This window comes from Solanum dulcamara, chromosome 6, assembly GCF_947179165.1.
Source record: "Solanum dulcamara chromosome 6, daSolDulc1.2, whole genome shotgun sequence".
Classification (NCBI taxonomy): domain Eukaryota; kingdom Viridiplantae; phylum Streptophyta; class Magnoliopsida; order Solanales; family Solanaceae; genus Solanum; species Solanum dulcamara.
In genome coordinates this window covers 67,784,111-67,803,826 of record NC_077242.1, presented here as the reverse complement: position 1 = coordinate 67,803,826, position 19,716 = coordinate 67,784,111, and the positions used below count along the sequence as shown (strand labels likewise).

Sequence of the window (19,716 nt, the reverse complement as noted above, 5' to 3'; positions counted from 1 at the left end):
ATTATCAATCAAGACTCAGAATGCACAAATGAATTCAAGTCAAGGAAATGGGCATTACCTTCAACATGCTCGTCGGTACGCACGAATAGATGTGGATATTTAGATTTCATGGCTTCCTCCGCTTCCCATGTGGCTTCCTCAACAAATTGGTTCCTCTATAGGACTTTGACTGAGGTGACTTCTTTGTTCCTCAGCTTGTAAATTTGGCGATCAAGAATTTGGACCGGAACCCCCTCATAAGATAAGCTATCCTTAATCCCAACGCTATCAATGGGGACTACCAACGAGGGATCGCCCAAGCACTTCTTCAACATCGAAACGTGGAACACCGGATGAATAGAGGCTAGCTCTGAAGGTAACTCCAACTCATAGGCAACACTCCCAATCCGCCTCGAAATCTGGTAAGGACCAATATATCGAGGACTGAGCTTTCCTTTCCTTCCAAACCGCATGACACCCTTCATGGGTGACACTTTCAAATACACCCAATCACCCACCTCAAACTCCAAGTCTCTCCTCCTCACATCGATGTAAGATTTTTGGCGGCTTTGGGCTATCTTTAGCCAATCTTGGATAACTCTCACCTTCTCCATGGATTGGTGAACAAAGTCAGGCCCAATCAACTCAATCTCACCAACTTCAAACCACCCAATGGGCGATCTACACCTCCTCCCATACAAAGCTTCATAAGGAGCCATTTGGATGCTTGCATGATAGCTATTGTTATATACAAACTCTATGAGAGGTAAGTGATTATCCCAATTTCCCTTGAAGTCAAGCACACATGCCCTCAACATATCTTCCAATGTCTGGATGGTGTACTCTGCTTGGCTATCTGTCTAGGGATGGAAGGCTGTACTCAAGTTCACCTTCGAACCTAATCCCTTCTGAAAGGATTTCTAAAATTGGGAAGTGAATTGGGCTCCTCTGTCTGAGATGATAGACAAAGGGACCCCATGCAATCTGACGATCTCCTGTATGTACAACTTTGAATAATCTTCCGTGGTATCAGTAGTCTTAACCGCCAAGAAGTGAGCTAATTTCGTCATTCTATCCATAATCACCCAAATGGAATCGTGTTGCTTTCGGGACCTTGGCAAGCCTGTAATAAAGTCCATGTTGATCATCTCCCACTTCCATTCTGGAATTTCTATGTTTTGGGCTAAACCACATGGCCTTTGATGCTCAACCTTCACCTATTGGCAATTTGGGCACTTGGAAACAAATTCCGCAATGTCCCTCTTCATCCCACTCCACCAATAGATTTCCCTCAAGTTATGATACATTTTTGTGGAGCCTGGATGAATAGAGTATCTGGAACTATGCGCTTCGGCCATAATCCTCTCTCGAACATCATCGACATCAGGTACACACAATCTACTTTGGTACCTCAACACACCATCTCCCCATTTGGTGAAAACCATCACCCCTTGTTTGTGAACAACTTCTTTCAACCGGAGGAGGATGGGATCCTGATCTTGTTTCTCCTTTACCTCTGCTACAAGTGAGGACGTAGCCCTATCTCGAACGTTTACTCCACCTTCATTGTTCTCTTCGAGTCGAACTCCCAATTGGGCTAATCGATGTACTTTCTTCGCCAATTCCCTCCTTCCCTCCTCCACATGGGTAGTGCTACCCATAGACAACCTGCTAAGAGCATCAGCAACAACATTAGCTTTACCTGGATGGTAGAGGATGCTCATGTCGTAGTCCTTGAGTAGCTCGAGCCATCTCCTTTGCCTCAAGTTGAGTTCTCTCTAGCTGAAAACATATTGTAAGCTCTTGTGATTGGTGAATACTTTAACATGCACTCCATACAAGTAGTGGCACCAAATTTTAAGCGCAAACACCTCCGCTGCCAGCTCGAGGTCGTGAGTTGGGTAATTCCTCTCATGAATCTTAAGCTGTCTTGAAGCATAGGCTATCACCTTCCCCCTTTGCATCAACACACAACCCAAACCAATTCTGGATGCATCACAGTAGACCACAAAGCCCTCTGTTCCATCGGGCAAAGTCAAGATAGGAGCAGTGGTTAGCTTGGTCTTCAGTTTCTGGAAACTCTCCTCACAGGCATTGGACCATTGGAACTTAGCCTTCTTTTGAGTCAACTTAGTCAATGGTGATGATATGGATGAGAATCCCTCTACAAACCTTCGATAATAGCCGGCCAAACCCAAGAAGCTTCTTATCTCTGTCGGGGATGTGGGTCTGGGCCAATTCTTCACAGCTCCAATCTTATGGGCGTCAACCTGAATACCATCTCCAGATACGATGTGGCCTAAGAAAGCCACTGATGCAAGCCAAAATTCACATTTGGAGAACTTTGCATACAATACCCTCTCTCTCAAGGTTTGTAAAACGACTCTAAGATGATAGGCATGCTTATCTTCATTCTTGGAGTAGATCAGAATATCATCTATGAATACAATCACAAACATATCAAGATATGGTTTAAACACCCGGTTCATGAGATCCATGAAAGCTACGGGGGCATTTGTCAACCCAAAGGACATGACCAAAAATTCAAAGTGGCCATAACGAGTCCGAAAAGCAGTCTTTGGAATATCACATTCCCTCACCTTCAACTGATGGTAGCCGGATCTCAAGTCTATATTTGAGAAACACGTGGCACCCTGAAATTGATCAAATAAATCATCTATTCTGGGTAGAGGGTATTTGTTCTTTACGGTGACCTTATTCAGCTGCTTGTAGTCAACACATATCCTAAGGGACCCATTCTTCTTTCGCATAAATAGGACGAGAGCACCCCATGGTGAGACGCTCGGCCTAATGAATCCATTATCTAGCAAGTCCTTCAACTGCTCTGTCAACTTTTTCAACTCGGCTGGAGCCATTCTATATGGAGGGATTGAGATAGGCTGGGTATCAGGAAGAACATCAATCCCGAAGTCGATCTCCCTATCAGGAGGGACTCCAGGCAGATCCTCGAGAAAGACGTCGGGAAACTCATTGACAATCAGGACCGACTCGAGAGATGGAGACTCAACATTGCCATCTTTCACTCGGATAATGTGATAGATACACCCTTTTGAGATTAGCTTACTGGCCCTAAGGTAAGAAATAAACTTACCCTTAGGCATAACCGGACTACCCTTCCACTCTATGGCAGCTTCATTTGGGAATGTGAACTTAACAATTTGAGTCCTAGAATCAATGGAGGCATAACAGACATAAAGCCAGTCCATGCCAAGGATCACATCAAAATCGACCATGTCCAACTTAATTAAGTCGGCCAAGGTGTCCCTGTGATAGATTGACACAGTGCAATCTCTATAGACTCTCTCAACTAAAACAGAATCACCGATAGGAGTAGCTACGCAAAAAGGCTCACGAAGATATTCAGGAACTTTATCGAATTTACTAGCCACATAAGGAGTCACAAAAGATAGGGTGGCACCCAGATCCATCAACACATAACAATCAAGAGAAGAGACTCGAATCATACCCGTCACAACGTTTGGAGAGTTCTCTTGATGTTGGCGACAACCCATGGCATACAGGCGGTTTGTACCTCCACTCGTACCTGAAGTAGTGCCCCTCTAGTTATCCCTAGCCAACGGTGCGGTGGAAGAATGCTGGACTCTATTTCTCCTTGTCGGGCACTCCTTCTGAAAATGGTCCATTTGGCCGCATTTATAACAACCAACCCTTCCCGCTCTGCATTCTACCAAGTGGAGCCTACCACACTTGCCGCTTGATGGCTTCCCTCTCGAGCCTTGACTTACGCTGGCCTGGGATTGAGAACTCTGGGGTCTGAGATTCTGGCGACTATGTCCCTGCCGATCATACCTGTTCTGCGGCATAGAAGCACTGGCGGTAGATGAGGCATAGTTGGAAAGCCTCTTATAGAAGAAGGACATGTTGCCCTTGTTCTGCCTCTGTTCATTCTCCTTGCCAGCTGACTTTACCTTCTTGCTCAAATGCTCCTCTTTGTCTTTTCTCTTCTCATCCTCTACCTGTTGAGCATACACCATTAATCTGGAAATGTCTATATTCGAGATCAGCAATGCTGCCTTGCATTCTTTCTTCACATGCCTCCCTAATCCGGAGACGAACTTCCTCATCTTTGACCTCACATCTGGGATCATTTCTGGAGCATACCTAGACAGCTGGATAAAATTCAGGCCATACTCCTTAACTGTCATACCTTCCTATTTCAGATTCACAAATTCCTCCACTTTCGCTTCCCTCAATTCTCGGGGAAAGAAGTGGTCGAGAAAGGCTCCCTCAAATTCATCCCACCTTGTAGGTTCAGCATCCTCACCCCTACCTTGCTCCTATTGATTATACCAGATGTTTGCCACATCCTTGAGTTGATAAGACACCAACTCAACCCCCTCAATTTCCGTAGCATGCATAGCTTTCAAAATTTCCCATATCTCATCGATAAAATTTTGTGGGTCTTCATCAACCTTAGAACCCGTGAATGCAGGAGGATTCATCCTCAGAAAGTCTCTAATTCTAGTGGCAGCAGATGGATCTTGGGAACTAGAGCTAAGAGTCGGCGAACTCTGGTTACCGTTCCGGGCAGCCATTAATTGCGTGAGCATTGCAATCGCCCCACGAAATTATGCCTCTGATGTGGGTGCAGGCGGGGTAGCAGGCACTTGAGACGCCTCGGCATATCTCGCAGGTCAGCCTCTATCCCTTGCTGGACGTACCTCTGATTGGGGCATCTCGACATTATCAACGTTTCTCTGGCTAGCCGTACGGTTAGGAGGCATCATCTATAACGTACAAATGCACGAATTAGAAAAGTGTTTTATAGAGTTTAACTCTATCGCACGAAGTCAGAGTATGAAAGAAGTGAAACAATTCCTAATGTCCTATAGCCTCCTGCTTATAAGTGTGGTGCACAACACACCCATAAAGAGGACTCTATATGACACGGCTTCATAGACTCCCTAGGACACTTGAACTCTGGGCTCTAATACCATGTTTGTCACACCCCATGAGGGTACCCTAGACGTGACCGACACTTGAAAGCTATTTCTGACCTTCAAGCGAACCACCTAACTCAATCATTCCGTCATTCAGTCATATACGCTCAAAGGAAGGCTCAATTATAACATGTTATTTACAATATGGGGGGCGAAGGCCAAACATATTTAACTCAACAAAATAAGTATAATAGGACTCCTCAAAATAACAGTCCAACCTCCCTACACTCTAGTCTATGAAGCCTCTATCAAAGTCTGGAAGGTGCCAATGACAATCCCATGGCTACCAACAATCAAGATAAAGGAAACGACAACAACAAAACTATACAAGGAAGCTTAACATCCTCCGGAAACTAGGAGGACTCACCAACTAGCTGAGAGTGTAAGTGGATCTTCAATGAAGTGCCGGTTGATGATCTCTAGTACCTGTCGCTGCATCATAAAATGATGCAGGCCAAATAGCATCAGTACATGGAATGTACGAGTATGTAAAATGGCCGGAGGAAACAAACATCAAGAAAGCATCGATATCAACTCAAGATCTCAACTCATATATATATACATAATAACTCACTCAAGTGCCCTAAGTCTAACAAGAAGTGTTTTAGACCAGACCAAATCTCATGCCACTCAACTCAACTGACTCGGAGTACTATTAAGACCCAAATGGGAGTTTCTCTTATCCAACAACCATCACTTATGAGCCAGTGACAGTACAACAATCAGACGCCGTTGCCACGTCCGTCCATACCTTGTCAGGGCATGAACGCCTCCCTAATCATGGATACCATCGATTAGTTAGGTCCTATCATTTCAGGACAATAAAATGGGAAACATACGACTTTAACGGTTCGATCCCATGGGAAGCATCCGACTTTAACGGTTCCATCCCTACCTACGTTGGCGGCGTAGTTTCTGGGGTTCGAGTACGGACTATACTCTCGCCCGCCTCGGTGATAGATACTCCTCCCATGACTCTATGCTCATAAGACTCCCTCTAATCATCTCAAACAAGCCCTCACGGCTAGTTTCATGTGGGACATTGCGAACTCATCAACTCTATTCTCATTTCAACTCAATTAAGTCATAATGGCAAGTTCCATTTAGGACCTCGTCCACTCGTCAATTCTATCCCCCAATTAACTCAATCAAACCTCATTTAGATAAGCATTCATGACATTTCCTCAAGACTCATCACAACTCTATGGCTTTAGCTCAATAATTCAAGTAGAATAACATATTCAAAAAAATTAACTTATGCAATATAATCACATGGCTAAAGAGATCAACAAAACATAATAACAAGTCATCTCCATCAACTCATACTAACATGAAGGTCTTAGGAACTTCTTATCTCAACAACATCAACACATAAAGCATCAAATAAATAGGGGACAAAACTCATTCAAATATAAACCATTCTAAGAAACTCCATTTTTATGGACATCTAACCTCAAAGCAAGAGTAGGGCACATGGGTGGACTCAACCCATGTTTTGGATAGCCTTACATACCTTAGTGAAGACTTGAAGAAAACCTTGAGGTTGGGTCTTCAATGGAGGACTCAAATCTTGAAGCTCTTGGAACTCTTCTTGTTGGAAATGGAGAAGAAGAAGAAGAAAGAGAGAGAGAGGAGCTCCTAGGGATTTTCTAGAGAGATAGTAGGGGCTGAAAATATGATCTCAAAATAGTCTAGGGTGATACATATATAATTTGGGAAGATTCCCAAATTACCCCTTCTCAAAAGTTCTGAAAAATAGGCAAAAATGCCCCTGGCGCGATAGTGGCGCGTCGCGCCATTGCAGCGCCAGGCTGATTACACCTAAAACCTGCACACCTCGTAGTGGCGCGCCGCGCCAAAGAATAAACTACTAAGGCACATTCTTGGCGCGATAGTGGCGCGTCGCGCCCTTACAACGCCAAGGCCAATATTTTCTGGGTTCTGGAAATTGGCTTGAAAAACCCTGCACACCTTTTAGTGGCGCGCCGCGCCAGAGACAAAACTACTGAGGCATGTTTCTGGCGCGATAATGGCGCATCGCGCCACTGCGGCGCCAAGCCCAGTTTTCCAGCAATTGCAACCCAGGCCTGAAAATCTCTGTTGTGCTAGTTCATCTTAGGATAGTCATATCTTTCGACTCCGAACTCCAAAAATTACATTCTTGGTGGCGTTGGAAAGAAGACTCGACGACCTTTAATTTGATGGGTCGTGGGCCACCCAGATTGTCGTCTTTCAAAATATAGGATCGTTAGAAGTCGACCCCTTATATGAACTCATCCTAAAACTTAGCCATGACGAATCTTTTGGACTTAGCTTGGTCCTAGGGGTCCTTCGTGACCCCACATCACCTCTAACACTTCTCAATTTCTCAAGGACTCGTCTTAACTCATGGAAATGCTCCACAATACTCGAGTTCGACCCTACCCGAATACAAAAAGGGTCCGAATCTTAGGAAAAAATTTTGAGGGGTGTTACAGTTTGGCATCGGTTCTACTGCCAACGTGAACCTACTGGAAATATCATGTTCTTGTAGGGAATATGACTTGGTCAATGTAACGATCCATTAGGTCGTTTTGAGTATTTAAGCTTCTTATTTTATAAAAGAGTCATTCCATAAATTTTTAATGAGTATTTTGAACTATTCGATAACTATGGTTATTTAGTTGAGAGGTAGCTTTAAATAACTAATTTAATTAGTGGGCTAAATTGATAATTTATTTAACATTCGATACTACTTATTCCATTTTTATCAAAATAAGTTAGTAGGGTTTATCAGCTTTGCTACACAATTATTTTAGAAGAAAAATAAAAGAAGAGCAGAAACCCTCTTGCGGCTGAACGTGGAAAAGAAGTTTGTGGAGAAATTGTGCTCCATCAATGTGGGAAGCACAAAGTATTCAGTTAAAAAAAAATAATAAATCAAATAGAATATACCTAACTAAGCTTCCATCTTTGGATATAGATGATTTGGATATAGGATCACTTATTAAGATTGTTGGCAAGGCGGATGGAAAAGTAGGGCAACAAGTTGATTTTCTTTGATTTGAAATTAGGGGTGTACATGGACCGGGTTGGTTCGGATTCTTTACAAATTAAATCAAACCATTTGTGTCGGATTATTAAATCTATAAACCAAATCAAACCAATAAAGTCGGGTTTTTCGATATCAATTTTTCTCGGGTTTTTTCGGGTTTTTCAGATTTTTTAGGGTTTCTCGGGTTTTTCATAGTATCTAATAAAAAGCACAGAGCAGTGTTTCTTAAAAAGAATTCTAGTATAAAATATCAACGTATAAGATGGAGGCAAAACACTGTTTGAAGTTTTAACTTTATAATATAACTTTATAAGATGGGCTTTTTTTGTATATTATTTAGATGAGTTTCTCAAGTCCAAATCTAAATGTAAGAAAGAAAATAAAAATTATGAAAAATTTTAAAAATATATTTATAAATTACATTTTAATAAATATTTTTATGTATAACATAATTTAAAAGTAGTCTATCTATAATCGGGTCGGTTTGGTTTGGTCTGACTTTTTTTAGTTAAAACCAAACCAACCCTATAATGGTCGGGTTTTTTTTCCAAGCACCAAACAAAGTCAAACCAAACCACTAGTCGGGTTTTTTTTCGATTTGGTTTGGTTTGTCGGTTTGGTGCGGTTTATCGATTTGCCCTGTACAGCCCTATTTGGAACATTAAATCTTAAAGATTTAAGGGACAATCTTAGTGGGCAATTATGGCGTAATAATTGGCCAAGTAATTGGGAGCTAATGATTGTATAAAGATGAGAAATTATTAGATAGATTAGATGATAAATGTTTGGGGCCTATAACTTTCTATCCTATTGGATTAAAGGTTCTGTTTTTATATTTATTTTTCTTTCATGGCAGGTTGTGTGTTTAGATTCAGTTTCAGTTGTTTTTCTCTTAGGACAATTAAATTATGATTCAAGTTATGATATATTGATATACCTAATTAAATATTAGGTGTATTGTATTATATAAAATATCATTAGAGTTATATTAATTGGAGGAATTAAGACTTAATTCTACGCTTGAGATTTAAGAAATTAATTATAAATTTGGTAAGTTTTTGGGGTATAAGCTAGACATATAGTAATATGGGTGTCTATGAACTCGTTTACTTATGAATATTATATATTTGATAGATTGAAACGTTCTGAGCCATCGAAGAAAGGAAAGACATTAGTGGATTAGCTTGCTTGACTTCGGTTCTTCGATTGAGGTAGGTTATGATTTATTCTATATCATAGAGAGACTCTTAATAGTGATTGATAGTCGTTGAGTAATGTTGTAAAGTTCCCTATGCATTTAATTATTGTGGTTTGGATGGTTGATATGTTGTTGTGATTGGTCTGCAATCTCAAGATCATGAAATCCATAATCTTGAAATTGTCCTATCAAAAGTGATGTCTTGAATGGAGAAGGTTTGGTGAAATATTGTTAATGAAGTGAAATATGATAATACAGAATGAGATATTCCAGAATTACTACAAGCTACTCAATTCCAAAAACGGGTTTGAACATTCACAATCTTCATACACATTTTTCCTCCAAATTCAAGAACAACAACTCATCAACAACATCAAAACAATATCAACTATTATTATACATCATCACTAAGATAATTCCATCTATTTAATCTACCTAAAACAGCCCTTTAACCCATAACTCTCAACAAATCACCAAACTAGTTTATAACACTATTTTCTCCGTTCTAATCCGTTAAAACTCTAACTAAACTTGTTAACAATGAAAAGGAAACTTTAATATTACCTTAAATTTGCAGCACCACATAAAATCTTCTCCTTATTGGCTGATTTCTAGCTCAAATTGAAGCCAACGCGACATACAACAATTTTCTCTTCATGAGCTTCGGATTTCGGGACTCGAATTTTGGTCGGATTTGGTTTTTCTCTCAAGAACTTCCCCTCTCTCTCTCTCTCTGGAAATTTTTCTGGATATTTCTTAGTCTAAACTATGAAGGAAGACATAGAAATTAGATTAATTTCGTGGGTATTGGGCCTGACCCGAATTAGAATTGGGTTGGCTGAATTCACTATTTAGTTTAGCCTGTCAGACTTAAAACATCTATATCTTATTACTTTGATATCCCATTTCATCCCACGACCTATGGTTGGAAAGATATTTCAATTATCTACAACTTTCATGTTGAGAGTTTTCCCAAATTCTCAAATTATAAAGAGGTTATGGCCTCCCGAAGTCAGCTTACCCGAAACGTGACTTTAAGAAAAACATATTTGATGGCTTCTATTTTGATTTGGCTTAAGGGTCCTTCTTGAGATGTATTTTACTACACATAAATTATTCATATAACTTGGCATCTACAACAAATCATGTCCTTTTAAAATTTAAAATTAAAAGTCCTTGAATTTATAATCGTTAGCTTACGAATAATCCAAAATGCAAAAATACGGAATGTAACATTCTTCCCCCCTTTAGAACATTCGTCCTCGAATGTTAAACCCGCCTCATAAAGTCTTATAAGAGATTTGGGGGAATAGTCTTTTTTTTTGCAACAACAAATAGTTTCATATGTCAATCAATATAATTAATCGAGAGGTTTAGATTACCTGTAGGCGTAGAAAACAAGTGAGGATACTTATCCTTCATCTCTTCCTCGGCTTCCTAGGTCATCTCTTCTCTATTGTTATTTCGCCATAATACTTTGACGGAAGCCACATCCTTAGTACGTAACCTTCTGACTTGGCGATCAAGTATAGCTATAGGGTTTTCCTCGTAAGAAAGCTCCTCCATCACCTGGATATCATCCATGGGGAATACTTTAGAAGGATCACCAATGCATTTGCGAAGCATCGACACGTGAAAAATAGGGTGCACTGCTTCCAAATCAGATAGTAGGTCCAACTCATATGCAACTTTGCCTATTCTACGAGTAACCTGATAAGGGCCAATGTAGCGCGGGCTAAGCTTTCCTTTCTTACCGAATCTCATTACCCCCTTCATGGGTGACACCTTCAAAAACACCCAATCACTAACCTGAAACTCTAAGGGTCGACGTCGATTATCTGCATATGATTTCTGTCGACTCTGGGCTGCTAATAACCTTTCCCGAATAAGCTTGACCTTATCAACAGCTTGTTGAATCATATCGGGTCCGATTAACTTAGCCTCACCAACATCAAACCAACCAATAGGTGACCTGCACTTCCTGCCATATAAAGCCTCATACGGTGCCATCTGAATGCTAGAATGGTAGCTGTTATTATAGGCAAACTCAATAAGTGGCAGATGGTCATCCCAACTACCTCTAAAGTCAATAATACAGGCCCGTAACATATCTTCTAGCGTCTGAATAGTGCGTTCAGCCTGCCCATCAATCTGAGGGTGAAATGCTGTACTAAGATTTATTTGTGTTCCCAATCCCTTCTGAAATGATCTCCAGAAGCTAGCTGTAAACTGAGCCCCTCTGTCTGAGATAATAGATATGGGAATCCCATGAAGTCTTACTATCTCTTTGATATATAACCTTGCATAGTCCTCCGCTTAATATGTAGTTCTAACCGGAAGAAAGTGGGCTGATTTTGTCAGCCTATCTACAATCACCCATATGGAATCATACTTCTGTGGAGTGCGAGGTAAGCCTGTAATAAAATCCATATTGATTTCTTCTCACTTCCAAGTCGGGATTTCCATCTCTTGTAATAGTCCGCCAGGCTTCTGATGCTCAATTTTAACTTGTTGGCAGTTTGGGCACTGAGCTACAAACTTTGCTATATCCTTCTTCATGCCATTCCACCAGTATAAACATCTAAGGTCATGATACATCTTTGTCGACCCTAGATGCACAGAATACCGGGCATAGTGTGCCTCTCCCAAAACTTGTTGTCGTAGCCCTATAATCTCAGGTACGCATAATCTGCCTCTATATCTTAGCACACCGTCAGGTGTGACCTCGAATGGGGTCCTTTCCTTTTGAAGGGTTTCATCCCGGTACTGTGCCAGAATAGGGTCTTCATACTGGCGTTGCTTTACCGCTTCCATGATAGAGGATTCAGCAACTCCTCGAATAGAAACTCCACCATCACTAGAATCAGCCAAACGGACTCCAAGGTTAGCTAACTGGAAAATATCACGGACTATCTTTTCTCATTCTGGTTGTACATCTGCCAGGCTACCCATGGATTTACGGCTAAGTGCATATGCTACAACATTTGCTTTCCCTGGGTGGTATAGAATATTAACATCATAATCTTTCAGCAACTCAAGCCACCTTCTCTGTCGCAAATTCAGGTCCTTCTGTTTAAAGATGTATTGGAGACTTTTGTGGTCCGTATAGATATCAATATGTACACCATATAAATAATGCCTCCATAGTTTCAAAGTATGAATTACTGCTGCTAATTCCAGATCATGAGTTGGATAATTTCTTTCGTGCTTCCTTAACTGTCGGGAGGCATAAGCTATGACTCTACCATGTTGCATCAATACACAACCTAACCCAACACCAGAAGCATCACAATAAATAACATAGCCATCTGGTCCTTCAGCAAGGGTTAGAACTGGGGCCGTAGTCAACTTGTCTTTCAGCAACTGAAAGCTTTGTTCACAGGCATCGGTCCATTAGAACTTAACGGCCTTCTGAGTTAGCCTTGTTAAAGGTGCTGAAATTGAAGCAAATTTCTCAACGAATCTCCTGTAATATCCTGCTAGCCCAAGAAAACTATGTACCTCAGTAGGTGTCGTAGGTCTAGGCCAAGTCTTTACGGCCTCGATTTTCTGAGTATCTACTCGAATACCATCAGCTCCAATAATGTGCCCCAAGAATGCTACTAAAGTCAACCAGAATTCACATTTAGAAAACTTAGCATACAACTTCTGGTGCTGGAGCACCCCAAGTACCTTCCTCAAATGATCTACGTGCTCCCCTTCCGATCGTGAGTAGACCAGAATATCATCAATAAATACAATCACGAACAGGTCTAGGAATGGCTTGAACACTCGGTTCATAAGATCCATAAACACTGCTGGGGCATTGGTTAGCCCAAAAGACATTACCCGAAACTCATAATGCCCGTATCGGGTCCTAAACGCAGTTTTTGGAATATTTGCCTCCTTTACCCGTACCTGGTGATAGCCTGACCGCAAGTCTATTTTTGAAAAACACTTAGCACCCTGCAATTGGTCAAATAAATCATCAATCCTGGGGAGAGGATATCTATTCTTTATTGTCACCTTGTTCAACTGCCTATAATCAATACACATTCGTAGTGACCCATCTTTCTTTCTCACGAATAATACCGGTGCTCCCCAAGGTGATATACTGGGCCTAATGAAGCCTTTTTCTAATAGGTCTCGCAGTTGCTCCTTCAACTCCTTCAGTTCTGCGGGTGCCATTCTGTAGGGAGGAATAGATATAGGCTGGATATCTGGCAATATATCTATATTGAACTCTATCTCCCGCTCAGGAGGAAGACCTGGAAGTTCATCTGGGAATACATCTGTAAATTCGTTAACTACCGGAACTGACTGAAGAGTCGATTCCTCTGCTTCCAAGTTATGGACACGAACCAGATGATAAATATAACCCTTTCTAACAATTTTTCTTGCCTTGAGGTATGAAATAAACTTACCCCTCGGTGATGCTGTATTGCCCATCCATTCTATGACTGGTTCTCCTGGGAATTGGAATCGAACTACTTTTTCTTTATAATCAACATTAGCATAACAAGAAGCTAGCCAATCCATGCCTATAATAACATCAAATTCTGTCATAGCTAACTCTACCAAATCTGCCTTGGTGTGTCGACTATATATAATCACCGAACAATCTCTATATACTTGGTTGGCTATAACAGAATCTCCTACCGGTGTAGCTACCTCAAATGGTTCTATTGATTCAAATTTTATTCCAATTCTACTAGCAACAAAGGGAGATATATATGATAAGGTGGAACCTGGATCTATCAATGTATATACATCCTGCGAGAAAATCGATAATATACCTGTAACCACATTTGGCGACGCCTCCTGGTCCTGTCTACTAGCCAAGGCATATATGCGGTTCGAAGGACCACTAGAACTGAAATATCCACCACGGCCTATACCACGGCCTACTGTTATCTGAATACCCTACCCCACAGAGCGCATAGCTACAGAAGAAGATGAGCCAACAACTGACCCAGTAGGCTGAGCTGCACCACTTAAATTACCCCTAAATGGACACTCCCTCATAATATGGCCTTGACAGCCGCAAGTAAAGCATGCACCTGTAGCAAAACGACATTCTCCAAAATATGACCTACCACAACGAGGACACCGAGGCAAAGGTGGTCTCGACTGACGCGAACCCCTGTTTATCTGTGAACTTGAAACCCTGGAGCTCTGACCGGATCCTGAATACCCTGTGCTATCGAATCTACTACCTTTGAATTGTGGGGGTGCACTCCGGGCTGGCTGAGAAGGATATCTACTGTACTGCTGAGGCTGCCCGCCTTGAAATTCCCCAGAATAACTAGCCGATCTAGCTCTTTTACGCTGGCCTCTATCATGATCTTTATCGGGCTGACGCCCTCTGTGCCGATCTTCTACCCCCTGTGCATATGCCTGTACCCGAGCAATATCCATACCTGGCTGAGAAGCCATTGCCATACAGCTATCAATCAAATAACGATCCAGCCCCATCACATACCGATGCACTCTATCAGCCATGTCAGCTACAATAGTTGGCGCATGTCTCGCCAACGAGTCAAACTCAAGTCTATAATCTCTGATGCTCCTGCTATTCTGCCTCAATTGTAAAAACCTGTCTACTCTGGCTCGTCTCATCTCTGGAGGTAGAAAGTGGCCAAGGAAGGCCTCCACAAATTCACCCCACACCGCTGGAGGAGCACCCTCGCCCCTAGATAACTCCCATGACTCATACCAATTAACAGCTATATCACGCAGCCGATAGGAAGCTAACTCAACAGACTCTGTCTCAGAAGCCTTAATTATCCTCAACGTACGCTGCACCTGTCGGATAAACTCCTGCGGGTCATCCCCGGGCCTTGACCCATAGAACTCTGGGGGATTACAAGTCAAGAAATCACGAGCCCTTAAAGTATCATGTCTATCAGCATAGTCAACCCCTAACCCATGCCTGCGAGCCTGCCCTGTCGCTATTCTGGTCAGCAACTGAACTGCATCTCTCATAGCCCTATCCTCTGTCCCTGGCTGAGGAGCTGTAGGCTCAGGTACTAGAGTCTCTAGAGCTGGCGGTGAAGCAATCCCCCGATCCATAGTTGCAGTTGTTGCTGCTCTTTCCTCATATGGCGGCGTAGTAGAGCTCGCCGACTGGAGCACAACCTCAAGCATAGACTGGGCACGGGCCCTAGTAATCCTCGGGGTCCAGCTAGTCTCTCCTGCTACTGATTTTCCCTTTTGGGCAGCTGTCGCTTTTCTTGGAGGCATCGCTGTAAATATAATAGTATGTTAGGGAGAAATTATCCTGATAATACAGCTCTATCGCACGATTTAAAGTAAAAGAAATGATAACATCATAAATGTCCTGTAGCCTCCTATTTATAGATGTGGTGCACAACACACCGATAAACAAGACTCTACTAGACACGGTTTGTAGACACTCCGAGGATGAACTGCTCTGATACCACTTTTGTCACGACCTAGCCCCGTGGGCCGTGAATAGTGTCCGAATTGGACACTCATATACACACATATTATCTATTGTCAATCGACAATTAAACACGATATAGAATTTATATGGGTAGCACGTCGTCTCAAACGGTCACTTATATATATACCAAAATCAACTATTTCTTGCGGAGTCTTAATTATCAAAAATAAGATAACAGAATATGTTGCTTTCACTCCGAATGTAAACGTCCAAAAACATAAGTCATACTAGTACATCAGACAACATCTACATACAACCCACTCATGTGTCTACAGACCTCTAAGAGGATTAACAATAGCATATGACGGGATAGGGCCCCGCCGTACCCCTAAATACACAAATATATACATTATAAGGATTAGTACCAAAAGTTTAGGCTCCGAGACAATGGAGCACTTCAACCCGTTGAGTAGAATCCTAAGGTGGCGGCTCTCCAAAATGAGTATCTGTACCTGCGGGCACGAAACGCAGCCCCCCGAAGAAGGGGGTCAGTACGAAATATGTACCGAGTATATAAAGCATAAAATATCGTAAAGGAGATCACATCTGAAATAAAGATTCAGGAGTCAAGTATCATAATCAATAAATCACTGCACCTGTGTCTTATAAAATAAAGACATGTATATCATCATCATAAATCGTACTTGGCCCGTTATGGGACTCGGTGTCACAATTATATTAATATATCATCATATGTATATATATACCATACCCGGCCCTCTAGCAAGGGACTCGGTGAATAGAGTAGTGTACACTGATACCGTACCCGGCCCATTATGGGACTCGGTGCCATAATCATATCGTCATATCATCATAATATCATATTATCATATCATGTACCCGGCCCTCTAGTAAGGGACTCGGTGAATAATGTAGTGGAATCCATACATGATAACATACCCGGCCTATCGTAGGACTCGGTGAATAATACCATAACAATATGCACGAATAAGGTATCATTAGCAACCTTGTGAAATTTGATCATTATCGGAGACTTAATAGAATAAGCAAAACAGTCCATCATTTGAAAACCAAGACAATAGTCATTATGAATCACACTAATTATGGATTATACTAAAATATGAATTATACCACAACATGAGTTATACCAACTAGGATGGCTGGAATCATACACATGATTCAAGACATAACAATATAAATTTTGAAAATCAAGAACGGTAGCCATCCGAGTATATCTACGAATAAGAGTTTCTTTGGAATTTAAGCATACGCCATTCGTTCGTTTCATATGGATCATGCCAAAAGAAGAAAATGTTAACTTTACATACCTTTAGCATTTATACATATATGTTGTCCGATATTGTCTCAACCTATATTAAAACGTTAAGCACTATGGTTAAGCTATGGACAAGAATAAAACATAGTCTATCGTTAGTAGATTATTTCTAAAAAAAATTGGACAGCACCTCCCCTATATCGCTCACTTTTCCCACTTTCAAACCAGCCATATAATCATCAATAAACATCAACAATCCAAAATATTGACACAAAATAAGATTTATTATTGACCATAAGCCTAGAATATTTCCACCCGACTCATGTTACCAAAGCAGTAAATTCGGAAAGTCAAGTACCTCACATTGTATCTAAATTTTGAAAATAAAAACGGCACAACTGGACTTTATGCCCTTCATGAAACACTTAGATCTCTGTCTTAAGTTTCCAATGCAAAAGAAATCAACTCAAAAATCATTTTCTACAAAGAGATATCATCAAAATACGAACAGCTATACATGAAGGATTTTTCAATCCAGAATCTGGACAGAATTTGTCTTATGATTCATGCTCAGTTTTCGATATAATAACAGCAGATATAGGCTAAGACATAAACATAAGAGTTGTAGGTACGTGTATTATATTTTCAAAACATGTTTAATATCTAAATTCGAAGGTCTACATAATGAGATATTCCAGAATTACTACCAGCTACTCAATTCCAAAAACGGGTTTGAACATTCACAATCTTCATACACATTTTCCCTCCAAATTCAAGAACAACAACTCATCAACAACATCAAAACAATATCAACCATTATTATACATCATCACTAAGATAATTCCATCTATTTAATCTACCTAAAACAACCCTTTAACCCATAACTCTCAACAAATCACCAAACTAGTTTATAACACTATTTTCTCCGTTCTAATCCGTTAAAACTCTAACTAAACTTGTTAACAATGAAAAGGAAACTTTAATATTACCTTAAATTTGCAGCACCACATAAAATCTTCTCCTTATTGGCTGATTTCTAGCTCAAATTGAAGCCAACGCGACGTACAACAATTTTCTCTTCATGAGCTTCGGATTTCGGGACTCGAATTTTAGTCGGATTTGGTTTTTCTCTCAAGAACTTCCCCTCTCTCTCTCTGGAAATTTTTTTGGATATTTCTTAGTCTAAACTATGAAGAAAGACATATAAATTAGATTAATTTCGTGGGTATTGGGCCTGACCCGAATTAGAATTGGGTTGGGCCGAATTCACTATTTAGTTTGGCCTGTCAGACTTAAAACATCTATATCTTATTACTTCGATATCAAATTTCGTCCCACGACCTATGGTTGGAAAGATATTTCAATTATCTACAACCTTCATGTTGAGAGTTTTCCCAAATTCTCAAATTATAAAGAGGTTATGGCCTCCCGAAGTCAGCTTACCCGAAATATGACTTTAAGAAAAACATATTTGATGGCTTCTATTTTGATTTGGCTTAAGGGTCCTTCTTGAGATGTATTTTACTACACATAAATTATTCATATAACTTGGCATCTATAACAAATCATGTCCTTTTAAAATTCAAAATTAAAAGTCCTTGAATTTATAATCGTTAGCTTACGAATAATCCAAAATACAAAAATACGGAATGTAACAGACACGATATATTCGGATCAGGTGTTACGAGCCGACACGATATTATTAAATCAGGTGTCACGTTCCAGCACGATAATATTAAAGGAAAATAAATTAAATGACTTAATAATACTCAATCTCAAATAACTAATTTCCCAAAAATCCGTGGTGTGGAGGTCTGAGTCCTTATGTATACTCTTGATATTGTTGACTGATTACGTAATTGTTTCATTGTGTTATCACTTGATCTTGATCTTGTTGTTTGCCACATGTTAAGTGCTATAGTTGATTTCCTACTATTACTTTATGCATATTGATTTCTATTTTGAGTCGAACAATGATACGTACTCGGTACATGTTGCCCTGTACTAACCCCTACTTGTATTTTTCTTTATTTTATTTTATGGAGTGCAGCCCGTGTACCATCGACTTACACTCGCCCTCAGCTCTAGCCAGTATTCAGCACATCAGGTTCCTGGGTGAGCTATTCCTTCTTGCTCCTGTTGTATTCTCTCAGTCATGACATGATGTCCTTAGTTTTCAGACACAAACTATCTTATTTCTCTTATTCTAGTGTTTGATACTTTCAAACTTAGTATATTGGGATTAGATGTCCTTAATATGATGACTTTTAGCTTTTCGTAAATGTTATGCAGTAGACTCTAGCGGATTTTTATTTGTTACTTTAATAAGATCTGAGCTTCTGCATTATTATTGTATTTGATAAGTTGAATAGCTAATATAAGTTGAGGTTTGTATCGTTGATTCACCCACCTAGGAGGTTAAGTGTGGGTGCCACTCATGGCTCATTTTGGATCGTCACAGTCAAGATACCATACGCTCACGCGATGGTCGCTTTATGATCGAAGCATGGAGACAACTATGGTATGAGCATCTATGAGTATTCTTCTCTTTATATAAAGTTGAAGTGTACCTCCTTGCATACTCTGAATCTATTAATGTTGTCCCTTTTGACTTAGGGTGGTGTGTTCCACAAGAATTGCTAAACGTGTAGATTCTTCCAACCCTTGTCGATATCAAGCTTGAAAGGAAGAAAAGAAAGCGTGTCAAGGGTGTTGATGAGAATTTCAAGAGCAAGAGGAGGAACATATGTTCAATTTGCAAGAGATCGGACACAAGAGATTTTTAATGCATCAAATCAAATAATGCAAAAGAAATAATCTATATATAACTAATCCAAACAT

General features: G+C 40.5%; 1 long non-coding RNA gene across 1 annotated transcript; it reads right to left on the bottom strand.

Moving 5' to 3' along the window:
- Positions 1–15,379: 15,379 nt before the first annotated feature.
- LOC129893363 (uncharacterized) lies at positions 15,380–17,972 on the bottom strand. Its single transcript, XR_008767421.1, has 3 exons — positions 17,865–17,972; positions 16,004–16,090; positions 15,380–15,417 (listed from the first exon to the last, which is right to left on the bottom strand). It is a non-coding gene; the product is annotated as an uncharacterized LOC129893363 (long non-coding RNA).
- Positions 17,973–19,716: the final 1,744 nt, after the last annotated feature.